At 37.2% G+C, this 15041-nt stretch overlaps 1 long non-coding RNA gene across 2 annotated transcripts in view; it reads left to right on the forward strand.

Moving 5' to 3' along the window:
• LOC135305329 (uncharacterized) overlaps positions 1 to 10304 on the forward strand; it is a 71734-nt gene extending 61430 nt beyond the window's left edge. For both annotated transcript variants that reach the window (XR_010366554.1, XR_010366548.1), the window contains 3 exons: positions 7573 to 7636; positions 8242 to 8381; positions 9796 to 10304. This is a non-coding gene — a long non-coding RNA (uncharacterized LOC135305329). The remainder of the gene's footprint in view (positions 1 to 7572; positions 7637 to 8241; positions 8382 to 9795) is intronic.
• The last annotated feature ends 4737 nt before the right edge of the window (positions 10305 to 15041 follow it).

A 15041-nucleotide genomic window follows, 5' to 3' on the forward strand; every position in this document is an offset into this window, starting at 1 on the left:
GTGATTTCACTAGAACTGTAGCCAAAACATATTCCCATGTGAGTCTTTAAGCAACTGATGTGGGCAATATCTATTATTGTGTCCCATGTAGCACGAACATACTGCTGATATTTATCAGAGGTATCTGAAAAAAAAAAAAATTATTTGCTCTTACTTTTGGGTTAAATTCAAATGTAGAACATGAAAAATGATGAAATCATAGCTGTTATTCAATCTCTAAAAGTTTAAGGAATGTCTAGTGCTTTGGAGGTTTGAGAGAAATTATATCTGAGCTCTTTGCTGATGTAAGCAGTTCAGGATTGGAGGAGAAATAGAAAAGGATAGGAAAGTGAAATATGATGTATATATCCAAGTTAATACTTACTGTTGAAATGCTCTTTACCCATGTTATTCTTATGGGGCTTGAACTTTAAGCCTCAAAGTAAAATCAGCATGTATTTCAGTCTTAAAATTTGCTGAGAACATGGAATGTAAAACACAGGAAGAAGGCCATGAGCTGTATGCACTTTCCTGTGGTGGAAACCACTAAGGAGAAAAGTCAAATAGAGAATGCACAGAATGGACAAGCAATAACCCTGATCCAGTGTGTTGCAGGTATCTTCCCCATTCACTTCCCTGTTGAGCAATAGAAGAAAGAAAAGCTTCCATGAATATTGCTGCCACTGTTCAGCTGTAGCCATGAGGGAAAGTGTCAGGAACAGGACGTATCCTCACTGGGAACTGCTGTATGTGTTACTTCACCTCCTCTTCCTCCAGTCCTTGCTCAGCCAACAGGAGAATTTTCAAGATGCTGTGAATTGAGTGCCCAGCAGCAAGCAGGCCACTTACTGTGCTGCAAAATGGAGCTTCAGGAAGGGAAGGGTACTGACAGGTAGACATGACCAAAATGAAAGCTAAGAGATAAAATCCAGGAAAGATGATTGTGTATTTCTAGAGTTGCATATAAAACAGGTAGTACATTTATCTAACTATGAGATGCATTCAATGGATCCTGTTTTAGGGGCTGATTAATGAAGCACATAACGTTGGAAGGAGTATTATGGATCTCTTGTCACTGTACTGCTGTGACAGGTTGTATTGGCTTTCTGTAAGTGGCAATAAAAATAGGGAAAAAAATGCCCTCTGTAAAGGAAGGAGATGTCTTGCACTAATCCTCACTGCTTTTGAAATGGTATTTGGTAAGCCTACGATGTCAGAAGCATACCTAAATAGTCTCTCAGAAGAAACAAGCTTGTGGGCTTGGAAAAAATTTCTTAAGGGCCTCCATAAATTATATGAGTTCATAACTTATATTCCTTAAAGTTACTTTACCAGTAGATTTTCAGCACTTCTTTGGTTGAGAAACAGCAGATAGTATTGTTGTGGTTTAAGCCTAAGAAGAAATGTTTTTGTTAAGATGTCTGGGCTCAACTGACATCAACGAGAAGAAAACATGTTATGATGTAATAAAATTTTAAAATTTCATTACTTTAAATTCTTACTGTCTGAATTCTCTAGGCCAGGAGCAGAGTACTTTATATGTCTCTGGAAGAGTACTTTTATTTATATTAATAATTATTTTCTAGAAATATGATTTTTTTCAACCAGAACTACTTCAAATTCTATTAAAAAAGAATGGAAAGCATGGGAGCCTTCTAGATAGCAAAACCTGAAAGGAAAGATTGTATTCCTCTGTCCTTCTTTCACTCAGTGATTAGCTCAACCACCTGGGGTATGGAAGGACTGCCTGAGGTGATCTGCAGCTATATTAGAGTGCAGCAGTTGATGGTTTTAGAAATTTCCCTTGGTTAAACAAGCTAAAATCAGCGCTTTAAGTGCATCTCTTGAAGAACCAGGAGCACATTTTGTAGCTCAGCAGAAGTAAGGAGCCCAAGGTACAGGTTATAAGGTACATGGAGGCACTCTGAAATCTGTGCTTAGTGCAGACTAGGAAACAGCAGTCCCATTCCTCATTTGGAGTCTCCTGGTCAGAGGCAGTGGCATCAACCTGGTGGATCCAGTGCCCTTAGAGCAGAGCCCGATTTCATTTACGGATTCTGGATTGCTCTAGGTGAAATGAAACAGTTCCTTGTTATTACTGTCAGGGTTTGTCAAGGAAATAATTTAGATTTACAATTTGGACCTAGCTGAACTGAGGTGTTGTAACTTCTGTGCAGGCTAGTGCTTGTTGACACACCCGTTGCATCAGTCCAGTCCCCGAGTCCCACAGGTGAGTGTTGTGTCTCTGGCTCCAAGCTGGATTTTGGTGCTTGCTGGTGAGCCACACCTAGCAGCCCTGCACTGCCAAGATCGACATCCAGCTCTCCACCCTTGACTTTGTAGTTCCCACACATTCTGGAACTGAGCTGGCTTATACAGGGTTAACTTGAATGTGACTATACTCACTTCTGAGGTGAATTCTTGTAATGCAGGAGTGACTTTTGCTCTTCTATTAAAAATAAAAAAGGAGTTGCATTGTTACATAGGTTTAGGTTCTAAGCTAGGTACTGTTTGAAACAATTTATGAACAAAGGACTTCTTAGTCCTGGTCGCTCTTTTGGAAACTGATTTACAGCATATTTATCAGTACACTTATGCCTGATGACTATTTAGAATTACAAAACAATATTAGCATTGCTTCATGGTTTTGTAGCCAGGTTCAGGTTTTATGGTATTACAGAAAGAATGTAAACAAAGCCCTACCTTAAACTTGTGACTTTTCTGTTTGGGTATGAGTGAGAGGAACCTTGGGAAAATTGGTATTGGCACAGGTATCTTAATTTAGAGGTTCAAAGCCTGCAAGGTATGAAAACAGATACATTTTTGCTCTGTGATTAATTTTGGTCCCAAACCTGTGAATTTTCCCGTTAAACTCTGTGAATAACTGAGCCAAGTAATGTACGAAATTGAATAAGTTCATTTCTCTATGATGGCATTGATTTCAGCAGCTTTTTGACATTAAGAAGCTGCATGAATTAAAACCAAAGAGCCTTGCAATCGATTTTCTCTACTTTCTTGCCCAATTTCTGTGTGGTTTTTAAGTGAAACAAATGAACTTGTAATTTGCTTGCAAAATATACAAAAAGTATATGTGAAGAAATATTTGAGAAGAAATATTTAAGAAGTATTTGAGAAGAAATATAAAACAATTCTCTGTTTTGGAACAATAATGCATAACATGATTAAAAGCCATGGACATTAAAGGAAAGATTTTCACAGACTTTTTCAGGCTTTTGGTGAGACCCTTGTGTTGATATTTAATCTAGTTAACCCTTTGCAGAAATGGGTTCATTTGCAGAAATGCAAAGGGTAAAATGATTCTTTCCTCAACATGCACAAAATGAGGAATGAATATTAAAATGCATGGTGTCACCTCAGTAACTCTGTTCTCAGGTGTCATGTACACTTCCTTGTCAATAAGGAGATGTGACACACAATGCAACATTTAAATGGTGCTATGCAACCTTCACCAGCACCAAAACTGCATTTTCTGTTCCTCATTATATTTTAATTAAATATTGATGGACAGTTTGTTTACATCAGGATTTTATTCTGTTAAAAGTAATGCCAGCTTATGACTATTGTTAGTGAAATAGCTGGAGCAGCAAGTTGCTGATTAGTGTCAATTTCTCTGTTGACCCAAGAAACATGATATAAATAAATTAATTTGTACTTGTCAGTTGAACTGCTTTGCTGGGCTGGAATACATTAAATTTAGCTAAAGCTAGCTGAAAAACCCTGAAACATTTTGCCGTATATACCTTATGTACGTATAAACCTTGTTGTAATGACTTGTGTGAACTGCGCTATATAGACAGTATATAAAAGAAAAACAAAATTGCAAACATTATGCAATGCATAGTTTTAGGTACAAGTCTGAGCCCAGGAAAACTGCTTTTGATGTTTTTAATTGCTCTCCTGTCTACTGGTTACATTGCATGTTCTGGTTTTTCTCTGACCACCTAATGCATTCCTAACTTTCACAAGATTTGTATCTCTGTTCTTAAATTATTAGATGAAATGGAAATAAAAAAAGCACCTAAAAGATATTACAGAAAATACAATTCTACTAGCAGTTGGAACTGTCCATCCTATATTTTTTTCTCATATCTAATTCTTATAATGATTTTGCAGGAAATAAATCCTGATCTCAATATGTTGATTTAAGTGATAACCCAGAAAAACTTAAAATGCATGATAAAGGGAGAAATCCAAAGTAGACCAGAAGAAACTTTTAAAACACAAAATTACTGATAGAAAAAGAGACATTTGTCCTGGGCACTATGAAAGTAGTGATATAACTGAGAATAGTTAGTAATATAGAATATAATTCAACTTCCTCTACAATGACATTGCAGACATTATTGTACATGGAAATATTTGTATTGATTGTGTACTGGGTTAATTAAACATCTTGTTCCATGTTACAAAATTCACAGTAAAAAATGATGAAAGAAAGATGAAGTTTTGAAACAGAAACCCCACTTTAAATTTGTTGAAGAACTATTTTCTCAGCTAGCAAGGGAAACACTATACATCAATGATGATTCTCATAATCATCAATGAAGTTACTTAAGAAACAATTACCTGTCCTTCTTAAAATAGCTTCCAAGTGATAGAAGAACAGCTTCTAACAAGCTAAGTCTCCTTTACAGTTTAGTCTTTGCTCTTAAGTAATGTAATCCTATTGAGCTGGCTAGATGCTATTGCATTCCTTAGATGTCAGAGGTGTGCTGTTAGTTGGCATGTTAGAGTGTGCAACTGAGAAGATTGCAAAGAACTTCTCTGATACAAGAAGGTGCTTTGATACTTCATGTAAGAAGCAAAACTAATAATGAGAATGTGGGAGAGATTTTATGAGGTTCTGGGTTTTTTTAATGTTTTATTGGTGATTCTGGTTGGTTGGGTTTTGGGGTTATTTTAAGCAAAGAATGTAAATGGATATAGAAAAAACATTTTTTTGAAAAGAAGGGTGTATTCTAGATAATTTGAAAAAAGGGTATTAATAATTTGCTGTTATTATCACATACTGATATTGATTGGAAATTACCTATGAAGCTCCTGTTTGAGGGTCCAATCATCATACAAAGAAGAAAAATCTAAGGTGAGGTTGCTTTTAATACCTTTGTCTAGCTGGGGTTTCAGTATCTTTAGGGATGGATATTTCACAGCATCTCTGGGCAACTGTGCCAGTGTGTAACTGGCTTCATGGTTACTCTCTTAATGCTTGATGACTTGTCTCTGGCTTTTCTTAGATGCCACATGTTCCAGCTGCCCACTCATCTTAGTGACTGTCTATCAGGCTGGCTTCAATATGTTAATGGCTTTCTTGTCCTTGGGATGCCAAAGCTGGACGTAGGACTCCTGGTGCAATCTCAGTGGTGTTTAGAAGGGAATAACCCCTTCTCTTGCTGTTTGGTTGCTAATGCTGCCTTGTCCATATTTGGCTCTTCAGCACAAGGGCATGTTGATAACTCAGCTTCAAGTTGTGAACTTTACCTTTCTGCAGAGCACTTCCTTAGCCAGCAGGTGCCCAGGCTGAGAGTTTTTCTCTCTTGGCTGCAGAGTTTTTACTTTCCTATTGGTGTACTGCTACTGAGTTTTTAAAGCCAATGTCAGCCTTATGTCCAGCCTTGAGGTGTGACAAAAGAGCAGCACTGCCCTCAAGGCTGTTGATCACTCTCCTGAGCTTAGTATCTTTTGTTGGATAAACCCATTGACATACATGGTTGATGACTCCTGATTACCTGGATGCTCAGTTATTTCTCCTGTCTTAGCCTTAGAGCTGTGTATTAAAAACATCTCATTCTTTTACTCTGTGTCATGAACAAAAAAACAAACAAAAAACAGCAGCCATGTTGTTCTTAATGTTTTTTATTAAGGGTTGCCTGTGAAAATCTACAGTGACTTTCTTTAGGTGTCTCTTTTCATTCCCATAAGAGTAGAGATGCGAGGCTTAGGAGAAATAATAGTTGTTATTCAGACAACTGGACTGGTTTTCAAGTGATGGCAAGGCAAGCATGATAAAGTTGTGCAGGATTTTGAACTGAAAAGAGGAAAAAATCTGAAACTCTTTATTCTGGGATTCACTATATCCTTTTCAATGGCATCTCACCTCTACTTTTAGAACAGGGAAGAAAATAGGTGGGTACACTGAGCCCTGCCTGCTACATGACTTTTGTGCACATGAACCATCATTTGGAATAAATCTTGTGAGACAAGTTCAGTCATGGTTTGTTTGGGTTTGGGTTTGCTTTTTTCTTTTGTCAGTGAACTCTCAATAAATACAAAGCACTATTTTCACGCTTTCTAATTGAAGTATTGTGTTTGCTTTGGTGGGCTTATACAACATGCTGACCTTAGGGGACTGGCAGTGGGACTCAGTGGCTGTGCTGGCCTCTGCCAGTGTTTTTGGTTTGTTTAGGAGAGAAGGAACAAGGGTTATTTGCTTGTAGGAAAATGTACAATTTTTATTATCTGACGCTGGTTTTCCTTCCCTTTTCTGACAACCGCTTCCTTCAAGCAAACCAAACTAGGTTATCTCCCACCTCTCCTTCAAACTGCTCATGCTAATATATAACCACCTGCAGCTGGCTGGGAGATGCCCTCAGGAACCTCACTGCTGGCAGTGGCATGGTGTGGCTGACACAAACCTTGATGTCATGGCCAAAAGTGCTGCCTGGCCAGCAGCATGTGCTCACTTTGCCTTCAGGTCATCACTGCAGTTGCTGCAGTCCTTACACCAGTGGTAACTGTGCCTCTCTGCTGAAGCTATTGGCATGTGAGCTAGTGAAATTAAATCAGATGTGGCAGCATGGGCTTCACTGCTGGTTTTTACTGCAGTACAGGTGCCCCTTCCAGGTAGTGCATGCACCTTCTGAATTAAGACCAAAACAACCTGATTTGTAGATGTGAACGTTCTCCCAGCTTGATAAGAAGAGGTATCTTCAACCAGCCTCCTCACTGTCCCTTTTGAACTGTATGGCAGCTGCCCCTGAGGGGACTGCTGTAGATTTGTGTTGGCTATTGCACGTTTGTCTCTAAATTTTTATTAAGGTTTTTTTTTTTGTTTTTTTTTTTTTTTTTTTTTGTTCTCACATTTATATGCTGACCATGATGTCAGATGATCTGGAATATTCCTTTGGTCAGCTGGGATCACCTGTCCTGCCTGTGTTTCCTTCCAGGCTCCCAAGCACCTCCAGCTTCTTCACCATTGTGGCAGTGTGAGAAGCAGAAAAGTGCTTGGCTCTGAGCAAGCCCTGCTCAGCAATAATAAAAACAGCTCCATGTTTTCAACCCTGTTTCCTACACAAATCCAAAACACAGCCCCTACCAGCTGCTGTGAAGAAAACTAACTACCCCAGCCAAAATCAGCACACACCTTTACTGCTCTACATTAGTAAGCTGTGGTCATTCCAGGGTCAGCTACTTCCACTTCAGGTTTTTATGTTGTTACAAACAGCACATTTGTAACAATAATCTGTAGAACTATGAGAAGAGAAAAATAATGTGATATTAAGTATTCTATGCAAATACAGTTTAAATCTATAATTAATTATTTTTTTCTAATTAACATTTAACTTATGCTTTTAGAATAATACGGAGCTTGGTCATGCTTCTCAAGATGAGTTCTAAAAGATCATCCTCAAAAACATTAGTGAGTATAATTGAAAATTATATGTAAATTGCCTAAAATTTTGTGGAGCAAAAATAAGATAACTGTGGCCAGCTAGTATTTAAAAAGAAAAAAAGTTTAAATTAAGGATCTCAAAAAATAAAAATAAAAGTAAAGAATCTAAAAGGAGACTTCTTAAGTTTGCTTTAGGTTTTCATAACCTCTTTCATGAAATGTGATTTTGCTTCCTGTCACTTGATCTGGGAGAGGATATGTGTACTGATGCATATGTTTATAACCTAAAAAAAATTGGAAAAACAGATTAGAAATTCACTGTTTTCCATTCCTTGTCTTCATATTTGAGTTAGCTTAATAAAGTCACACCAAGCTGATGTGCTGTGTTTTCAGCATTATTGAAAAAAGCTCCACATTGAAAACTGAAGTGGATAGCAAGCAGTATTTTTCTTAAAATTACGGCTACATTTTCAATATCAATGAAATCTTAAGGTAATTAAGTTTTGATTTGAAGGTCTAGATTAGATTCAGGCAACTGAGCCTATGCTCTGCCAGTATGGATATCAGGGGATGATGGTTGTTCATTTGCTTTAAAATTAGCTCCCTCCCTTTTACTTTTTCCTCTTCCTTAGTGCTCTTCATGACATCAGTGCCAGTTTCAAGTGAGCCCTTGTCATGTGCAGCTGGACTCTCACCAGAGCATCTCATGCAGTAACAAGCACAGTGAAACTTTAATTCCCTCTTTGGCATTCAACGTATCATTCTTTGTAAGGTAAATTTGTTCTTTTTGAGGGCAATCTGGAGTCTTTATTCCACATATGCAGTTCCTGAGATCTGTCATTAATTTGAATTTACTGTTCAAGTTGACTCTGTATTTTCATTTGCTAGTGAAAGCATGCCACATTCTCTACCATATAAACATAAATACAAATTCTCTACCACACAGGTACTGTCCTGACATAGCATATTAACACTTCATATTTTCTACTTTTGAGGCAAAGCGAACGAGAGACAGCTTAAGAAATATAAACACACTTATTTTAATCACATTTGAACTATGGCAAGTTGACTGTTTCATACTGGTATATTTCTATGTCTAAAAAGTAATCATCTTGATAGGTGTATATATCGGGACTTTGATATATTTTGTTCTATGCTTATATCTAAGGATACACAAAACAATCTTGGGTATGTTGCATTTTTTTCAAAATACATATCTCTTCCTGGTTTTATATTTTAATGAAGGTTTGAGCAATGAGCCTCGAGGTGGTATGTGACTGTAATCTGGATTTTATAACATGTTTGTTTCATTGTAACATGATTCTCCCAGTATCCTGCAGGCTAAAAGTACACACATCTCGTGGGATCTATGGGTAAATACGTGATTCAAAATCAAATACACTCAACTGAAAACAGCCCCTAACAGGTCCCAACAAAGTAAGGTTGCATGACCTAGCTGATTAAGTTTGTTAGAGTACGGGAAAAGAATGAGTTATCCATTAGAAAGCTAAGTCATACTATGCAGGAATATATAAAGGCAGTATTAACTCTAATTTATGTATATGTGGAATAGACAATGACGAAAATCTAGAGGGACTTGGTGTAATGTTGCTGGGGTTTAATCCCACATTAAACAACTGAGCCCCACACAGCTGCTCCTTCACTCCCCATGTCTGGTCCCAGAGGGATGGGGGAGAGAGTTAAAAGGGTAAAAGTGAGAAAACGTTTGGGTTGAGGTAAAGACAGTTTAACAGGTAGGCATGCAAACAAAGCAAGACAAGGAACTCATTCACCTCTTCCCACAGGCAGGCAGGTGTTCAGGCTTTCCCAGGAAAGCAGGGCTCCATCACTTGCAACAGTGACTTGGGAAGATAATATTATTGCTCCATTTATCTTCCTCTTCCTATAGCTTTATTTACTGAACAAGATGGCATATGGCATGTGATGTCCCTTGGATCAACTGGGGTCAGCTGTCCAGGCTGTGTCCCCTCTCAGCTCCTTGTGCACCCCCAGCCTACTTGCTGCTGTGCTGGGGAGAGGAGAAGAAAAACCTTGGCTCTGTTGAAAAACTGCAATAGCTAAAACATTCCTGAGTCATCAGACCCGTTTCCAGCACAAATCCCAAACATAGCCTCATATTAGCTGTTAAGAAGAAATTTAACTTTTTTTTTTTTTTTTTCTTCCAGCTAAAATCAGCACAAATGTCAGCCCAGTATCAGGAAGGTGACCCTGTTCTCCACCAGCAGTGTCTATCACATTATTCAACCAAAATTAGAACTATCAAGTCTTAATAAGATCTCGGTTGACAGAAAAGCAGACTATTTTTTTCAAAAATAGAAAAAAAACTTATCAAAACCATCTTGTTGCATACAAATGGACCTGAAATATTGCATTTAGTAGCTAATAAACTTTTCCTTGAATTGTCTAGTTGCTTGGTGAGGGACAAAACCCTATTATTAGTATTAGGAAGTTAAATCTTGGCACATATTCTCAAGGCCTTACTTGAATAAATAAGACATTTCTTATGTAGCATTAAAGTACCTAACACTGGAACAGTACTTCAAGTAAGTTGCCACCATCCTAAGAAAACATGGGCATTAAGACATCTGATGGTAATAAAACCAGACTGTCAACAGAGACCAATCTCCTTCCTCTATTGTCTTCCTATTTTTCAGAAAAAAAAAAAAAAAGAGAACATATGTTGAGCTAAACGTCATTAAAAGCTCAGAGAATAATCTTATTCTTGCAAAGAGGATCATTAGGAAAACACGGAGAACTTCTGTAAAAGCCACCTTTTACAGCTGTTCTAATAATTCTGTTTTCACTTCAGTCAGCTTACTCAAATTAGTCCATCATTGTCTCAAAATAGGGCTGCTCTGTCAGGTTCATTTTATAGGCTGATGATCAGAAAAGAAGTATTTAATTCACAAGTCTCAGTAGAGTCTCTACTTTTTGTAAAATGTTTTATCTCTGTTTTGTAGATGAGATAATTAAAGCATGAAGGATGCAAGGGAGTTTTGCATCAGTAAATCAGCAGCAGAGTTAAAAAGGGAGGATGACATTTTCTTGCTTTTTAAAATAATGCCCTGGCTACTATGCTGTGAATTAATTTCTACTGAAACTGTGTCCTATGCAAAATTTCCATGAAGTATAAAGTAAAAGGGTTTTATAATACCCAGAACTTCCTCCTGATTCCCCTTCAAATTGTCGCATTTTTGCTCTGTGTGAATTGTTGTCCTGATGAGATTTTTCAAATCCCCTGGTGTTTAGTTCAGTTGTGGAGCAAAGGTAATGTAATTTTAAGACCAGTTCTGTACTTTGATTTCAGATTCAGAGTATCCTGTGCTTCTAGATATAATCCCGTTGGATTCCTGCAAATTTACAAAGCTAGGTTGTTTGCAGTAGATTTGACTACTCCTTCACTGAAATTGCACTTTACAGTTTCCCTCAACCTGCTGTAAGGATTTCTTGAGCCTGTGTTCATATCACTTTATGTTTTACTGTTCAAGATTAAATTTTCTTCCATTGGTTTGTCTAATTCTTGTTTTTTGAAATAATTTTTAGTATTCTAGAAAATCCTAATGCAACCAGGCTGTTTGATTGTGCTCTGTGAAAAGAATATTTAGGCATATTTGGTTTGAGCTCAATGACTGACATTTTTTGTCAAGTAACACAGCACTTAAATTACATCAGCAAATAGCTATTCCCTATTCATCACTGCATGCTGCTCTTCATTTTACAGATTTCTGTTGTGTCCCTTTTATCATTCCTTCTCCACTCTGCAGAATCTAATTGTGTTCCTTTGGTTTGTTTTTTTTTATACAGAGGTGTTATCATATTTTTTTTTTCCTTTTTGTAGTAATAGTCTATTTGTTGAATGCAGAGGAGAAGATAATTCTGGATTTGAGCACATTGCTTATATGTACTATGGCATAATGGTCTCTGTTTTGTGCTCTACTTATTTCCTAATGTTCTGTTGTCTTTCTGGTCATCAGTGAGCATTTTACCATTTGTTTTTGCAGAGCTATCTGCAGGGACTATAGGATCTCCTCCTTGAGAATAGCAAGCTCATTTGTTACTGCATGTGCAGGCAGGCTTGCCCATTACATGTATCTATTGACACTGAATTTCAGCTGCTCTTCTATTGCCCAGTTGCTCATCATCATGAGATCCTTCTGCAACAGCTGGCAAACTCATGAATGTTTAGAGCACTAAGGAAATGTTAGATACAAGTAAACTCACTAGGTGCTTAAATACAAGGATTATACACTCAGTAATGTGTGTCCTTTCATGTCAGGTTTCCCATGGAACTTTCTGGATGTGGACAGAGTTCTTCTTTAGCTCCCACCGCTGCTGAACAAGGCACTATTTTTTATTTAGTTCTACTCTACTGTAACTATGTGTCTTTCTGAACTTCTCTGTCCATCACAGAGAGCCTTGACAGTATGATGGGAGAAACATTGATAAACATAATTTATGTATTGGCCAGGAGACAGAATATTTTGTAGCCTCTGAGGAGCTTTGGGAAGTATTAGATCACTGTGCAAATTGCTGTAGTCAGGGCTGTGCATCTCACTGGCTCCCACCTGCCTTAATAATGGAGCTGATTTCAGTCAGGCACTGAAATTGAAGGTGAAATGCATCATTGATAGCGAGGGAAAAAGCAAAAAATGGTGCATGAAGTACATTTTGGTGAGTTGAAGAGTAATGTGTCCATCATTGCTTTGGGGGGACCGATGATCAGATAATGCCAAACAAGTGTCGTGTGTCACAAGCTCTCTTTACTAACGCAGTACACTGACCACTCTATTAACTAGACTAATGTCAGATTTTAGGGAGCACGAGTAAGAGGAGCTTTCAAGTTCATCCTGAGTTTTATCATGGTTCTTTAAGACTGTGCATGTAATGTTTTTCCAGTGGCTGCTCTCTGGGGATCCTATCATGTGCCTAGACTTAGGTGTTTTGTGTGATCCAATCTCCTACTTAGTTCCGGCAACTAGGCCACAAGGTCTCCTAGAGAGTCTGCGTTACTTTTGCCTCCCTCCTTTCTGAAACAATAATTCCTTCTTGACAATGTGAATGACTGTGGAGACTGAATAGTTATAGCCAATTCAGTTGCACAGAATACTTAAAAAGAGCTTGACACAGTAACAACAAAACACAAATCAGGGAAAACCTTTAATGCAGGGAAACACTTGTGTATTAAAGTGAATATTTAATTTATATGAAGCAAAATATATTTGTTAAGAATTATGAAATTTAGTTTCTGTGATCATTTTCCTCAAAAGACATGACATTTTACTTAGGTAATTTTCCTCCCCTGTCCTCCCCAAATCTTCAGCTCCAGTTAGTAGTTTTTCCTCTTTAATAAGAAAAAGGAAAATAATCCCCTTATTCTAGGCAGGAACTGACTGGAAATTCATTCACCCACTGGAAATTCTTGTATAATTCTCCTGAATTTTCATAGTGACTGTTCTTCTCTGTGCATCATACCACATTTTTCTGTAACAGTTGTAACAAAAGAATCCATTCAGATTTATTTCCATCTTTTTGTAAGTTCATTAAAAACATAGCTTTGAAGATTGCAATGTCCTGTTGTTCAGAACAGTGGGAAAAAAGAAAGACTCCATTTATGATTTATGACAACTCCGTTTCCACTCAGAAAAAAAAAAAAAATTCGTTTCCATGTTTTCGTTTCCACAAGATTTCAAAGGGCAGAGTTGATTTGGTTTTTTGGTTTGGATGTTTTTGGGGTTTTTTTTGAGGGGTGGCGTGGGTGTTTGGATTTTTTTTTTTTAATTTTGTTGGGGGGGTTGGGATTTTTTTTTGTATTCTCACAAATTTTAGATAGGTTATAGCTCTGTTTATTATATTTCATTGGTTCATCAGAAGGCTTTGTTTTTCTAAACTTTTTAGCTAAACCAGACACAAAATGAATTCTGTGTTGAAATTTATTGGATACAGTATGTTCCATTGCTTGCTGATAGTAAACAAAAAATATACTGCTAGAAAAAGATTGTGACTGAAGTTACCTTCACAGTCTCTATTCAGCAACTGCAGCTGTGACAGGGTATGTTTTGCAAACACAGAAGCTGTCACACAACCATCTTTTTTGTTTGTTTGCCTGCTTTACTCTGTCTCTGCATAGCACACATCACATAATGGTTTCTATAAAATCAACTAACAAAAAGAACCTGGGTTATATCTGCTCAAATCCTAGAGATAACTTAGCTTGCAAAGAGTGGAGAAAGATGGGATTGCAAAAAGAAAACAGTTACAATGCTCTGTGACAGAAACTGGTTGTAGGGTATGTAGCTAGGCTCCATTTAAGTTTATTCCTTGTCCAAGTGTTTATGCATCTCCTGTACACAACATTAGTCTGAATTTTATAGAGACTTCCTTCAAGAAAATGGAGAATTTTAGTAAATGGTTTGCAGCTTGTTGAAAGTTAAGTTTCAAATCAGACCTTCTTCCCCCACCCTGAGAGCCCAGAGGATTAGGCATGTACTACCAGATAGATTGTACAGAAAAAACAGCTGGAGTGCTCAGAGATTTGAGTTCCCAGCAAATCAGTCACAAAGTTAAATTTGGAGCCTGTTATTTCAAACTAGTTTGTTCAATTTATGGTAAGTTAAGACTGTTATTAAGAGTAGAGAATAACAACAGTTGTATTGCTGTATTCTCTATTCTCTCTTCTGTCTGTATTCTCTAAAGTTGTATTGAAGTGCCTTCATTTACTCTTGTTGATAGATATCTTTGAAAATATAATTGTAGGATGTTCAGTTGTTCTGTCCTTGTGCCGTTTAACTCTGAAGCTGCTCAGCACAGAGACAGAAGAATATAAATGGTTTTGCCACTGTCTCAGGACGCAAGTTCTGACAGGTGTCTCTCTTACATCGGAAACTTGTGAGCAGAAGCACAGCTGAAGTAGGGAGCCATTCTGAATTAAGAGTGGAAACCATCACAGCTTTATGTCAGTAGTGAAGTTAATGACTATATTCTCCTTTCATAGCCTGTGGAGGGAGCATTATGTACAATTACTTGCCTTTGCAACTAGCAACAAAATATGACAGGGAAAACATTATAATGGAATCACATAAAATTCTGTTTCGAAGACCTCTGAAATATCTGCTGAAAGGATCTTTTTTTACCCAAAGTATTTAGAAATTGATACTGAGAAGAATTACAAGACAGGTTGGAATACCTAGAAATAAACTTTGGAAAAATTGGTAGCTTTTGATCCCTCTAACCAGCTAATAACTTCTCTGCATATATTCTATGAAAAATATTATAAGTTATTATATTTGTTAAATAATGTAATAAACTTATTTTATATTAGGATTCTTTTTGAAAGAAAGTTTGGTTTGGCAAATCAAAGACTATTTTACTTTAGTCTTCACCTGTAGACCAAGCTTAAAAATAATTGTTAAGC

The sequence above is a fragment of the Passer domesticus genome, chromosome 1 (genome assembly GCF_036417665.1).
Source record: "Passer domesticus isolate bPasDom1 chromosome 1, bPasDom1.hap1, whole genome shotgun sequence".
Classification (NCBI taxonomy): Eukaryota; Metazoa; Chordata; class Aves; order Passeriformes; family Passeridae; genus Passer; species Passer domesticus.